Genomic DNA, 2,042 nt, shown 5'->3' on the forward strand with positions numbered 1-2,042 from the left:
ATCATACAGCGCGGTGACGCCCCCAAGTGGAAATCAGCAGCATTACAGCATCAGTCCAAGATAGAAATAGTTCAGTTTCGCTTTCCAATCATCAGAAATGATACCGAAGTTTTCCTCCTCACATGTAGCTGTAGTCAGGCTGCGCTTTGGTCTCACAGGTGGAAGTTAACGCAGGCAGAGCTCGGACACGATGGCGACAGAAATACTGAAAATGATCTGCGCCGGCCAAGGAGCAGTCAACACGGAGGATTTGGTGTATAATCTATTTTCCGGCGATCCCACGAAGGTGTCGGAGATCATTTCGAACCGAGAGAAATTTGCTCGCTGTTGTCCAAACGGACAGGAGAAGGTGGTGGCCAGGACCCGCCTGAGACTTTGCAGAGCCAAAGACTGCCCGGGGACGTGCAGGGCTCTGCACCTGTGCAAAAACTTCCTCTTCGGATTCTGTGAGTTCAGCCAGCTCAGGTAAACATGCTGGACTTAAAATAAATTATAGAGTTTACTGCATTGGAGTATTATTATTTCTGCACACTGTATCTGTATACAGAAAGCTGCATCTGACAGCTCAGGTGGAGGCAGGATTTCAAACTCTTATCGTGTAAACCTGATATCTGCATCGGTTGCTACTGACAACAAACAAGGTTTTGACACAGTGGACTGAACCATGTTGTAATTGGGAGGAACACTATGCAATATTTGCCTTGGACATTGCCACACACCTGCCACATATATTGTAATAACTCAAATAACAGGAATAGAAATGAAGACACAAACAGATAAACAAGAGGAGCCTACAGAGAATTTATAGAGCTGTTCTTGAAAAAACAAAATCCCTTAGACATATTTTCTCTGATGTTTTTTTTTATGTGCAGCTACAACATCAGCTTAGCTTAGCAGTTAGAAAAAAGAGAAAATGGCTTTACAGTGTGTTTGGTTGAATTTTTTGTCTCAATTTTAAATGTTAAAGGGATTCTAGTTCTACCCAGCTATATATAAAAAGCTGGTATTGGACTAATCCCATTAAAACGTATGTCCCAAAACCTAAGTTTGACATTTATGTAATATTACTACCATGATTTATTAGGCTGTTATTTGATATAACCCTTTGGTTTTAAGCACTAACAGCCTCAAAAACAGCTGACTTTGTTCCAGACAGATAAGCTTTCATAATCATCCCACAGTGAGAGACATCGGCTCATTTAAATGTATTACACTGTTTTTATTTTTGGTTTGGGTTTTTTCTTCTTAACTGAGCAAATGGATGCTAGCACTCACAGTCACGAATCAGCTGTGTGGATTCTGTTACAACAGGAGGGGCTGCAGCTTCTCCCATGAGCTGACCTCTGAGCATAACCAAAGACTTCTGAGGCAGCATGAGCTGGAGAGCCTGAGCCGAGAGGAGCTGTGCACCCTGCTGCTGCAGAGTGACCACACACTCCTTCCTGCTGTGAGTCTTACTACCGAGCACTCTTAAGTTGAATTTCAATCAATACTGGATCTGCTGATCAAGCAGCCTTTCTTTAGACACATTTTCTTGTCATGCTGATATCCAGCTCAACCTTCGCACCAACTTCACAAAATACAACAATATTAAAAAGCTTGAGAGAGTTTTTCTGTTGCAAACAAGTTAATAAGAAAATGATCCCACATTGACCGGTGACCTCAGTAAAAATATTCCCAATACGTCTAGGATCTTGGGCACCAGTTTCACATTTTATTTATTTAGATAGCATTTTGCTAACTTTAATTTATCGAGCATTTATTGCTGTGATAAAGCAAAGTATGATTTTGGGTTATACCTACTTACAGGTGGGTGCTACATGTCCTCAGTTGCTCAGTCAGATCCGCCTCTTGCTTATAGCTAGTTAACATAAATAATGGATATAACGTTGGCCATATCCATCTTTTATATACAGGCTATGATTGTAGCCATCTTTTCTTTTCTTCACTCCATCAGATATGCTACGACTACAACAATGGTGATGGAGAGTTCGGCAGGTGTCGGGATGGTGATGGTTGCAGGAGGCTCCACATCTGTGAGA

General features: G+C 41.7%; 1 protein-coding gene across 1 annotated transcript in view; it reads left to right on the forward strand.

The window, feature by feature from the left end:
- Positions 1-129: 129 nt before the first annotated feature.
- The window catches only part of LOC102214328 (poly [ADP-ribose] polymerase 12-like), a 31,869-nt gene continuing 29,956 nt past the window's right edge, over positions 130-2,042 (forward strand). Inside the window, exon 1 of the mRNA XM_005733094.1 lies at positions 130-158. The gene's annotated coding sequence lies outside the window, so the exon portion shown is untranslated. The remainder of the gene's footprint in view (positions 159-2,042) is intronic.

Source organism: Pundamilia nyererei, unplaced genomic scaffold (genome assembly GCF_000239375.1).
Source record: "Pundamilia nyererei isolate P.nyererei 1_Seehausen unplaced genomic scaffold, PunNye1.0 scaffold00050, whole genome shotgun sequence".
In the NCBI taxonomy this organism is placed as follows: domain Eukaryota; kingdom Metazoa; phylum Chordata; class Actinopteri; order Cichliformes; family Cichlidae; genus Pundamilia; species Pundamilia nyererei.